The sequence below is a fragment of the Meleagris gallopavo genome, chromosome 8, assembly GCF_000146605.3.
Source record: "Meleagris gallopavo isolate NT-WF06-2002-E0010 breed Aviagen turkey brand Nicholas breeding stock chromosome 8, Turkey_5.1, whole genome shotgun sequence".
Lineage (NCBI taxonomy): Eukaryota > Metazoa > Chordata > Aves > Galliformes > Phasianidae > Meleagris > Meleagris gallopavo.
Window position 1 is genome coordinate 6,246,653 of NC_015018.2, and position 1,399 is coordinate 6,248,051.

A 1,399-nucleotide genomic window follows, 5' to 3' on the forward strand; every position below is an offset into this window, starting at 1 on the left:
CTTCTAAATCTGAGTTCTCACTTTTCTGCCTCCTCAAACTGTGGAGCAGTATGTGCTAAAATCGTATAGCTTCGTATAATGTATTGCTATACGAAGTTTATTTACGCCATTTAAAGCCAGGAGTTTTTATAGCATGTAAGTGATTTTGAAAGCATGCTAGATGTTCAAACATTTGTGTAATGTGGCCATGTCCTTGACCATTGTCTACCAGCATCAGTGTGTGCAAAGTGATAGGATGAGAGGGAATGGCCTTGAGTTGCATCAGGTGAGAGGTACAGGTTGGACGTGAGGAAAAATTTATTCTCAGAGTGAGTGGAAATGCATTGGCACAGGCTGCCCAGGGAGGTGGTGGAGTCACTGTTGCTGGGGGTGTTCAAGAAACATGGAGATGTGGCACAGAGGGACGTGGTTAGCAGGCATGGAGGGGATGGGTTGGGTTGGACTAGATGATCTTTGAGTTCTTTTCCAACTGTTGTGATTCTGTTTCTGTGAAAATAAATCCTGCCTCTGCTTACCTTTTCAGCTGCAATCACTAGCACAGACATGTATTTGAGCTATGCTGACTGTCTCCTTTGTGAAAAAGAAGCCAGAACTTATGGTTAGTTTGACATAAGCTCCCTCCCCCCATCTTTGTTTTATTCCTCTGCCTGATAGGTGCACAAGGTGGAACATAACCATGACTCTTATCATGACTTCCAGTAGGAGGTGGAGAAATGAAAGGAACTGAGGCTCAAACAACAGCCTTTGATATAACAGTATACATTTACAGAGTGCCACATCTGGAAAGAGGCTGTATGTTTAATTGTGTTGAACAGTGTGTTTCCTTGGAAAAGGTTTCTCTTGACCTAGGAGTGAGCATGACTGTGTTGGTTAAACAGCAGTTTGCTGATTATCTCTGTGCATGGATTTAATCCCATTTGCCTGGTTTAGAGGGGCAGGGCATTTAAAGATAAATGGCACAGAGTAACCCAGTATAATGCCTAGGAAAGTAAAGACCTGTATTTATTTGGGAGGCTTCAGAAGCTACCACAACATGTGTTTATGAGCATTGGTTCTGATCCTGAACACAACAGCTAAAATGAGTGGGACAGGTGCGTTGTCTGTCACAGTCTTTACTCCAGAAATCGTCACAATGATCTTTTCTTTCTCACCTCCAAAATCTCTCCCGTGTTGGCTTTTATTTAAGTGAAAAGACTACAAAATCTATTTATAGATGAACCCTAGCAGGAGAGGTTAGCTGGGAAAGTAACTCGATTACTTTTGCAGTGTCGAACCGTGTTCTGGTACAATGGCTGAGCCAGAATTTGCATCATTTGCAAACTGTGACTTGTTGCTGGAGACATCTTATTTTTAATTATTCTAATTTTAATTAAACTACTTTCTGTCAATAAAAAGCTCT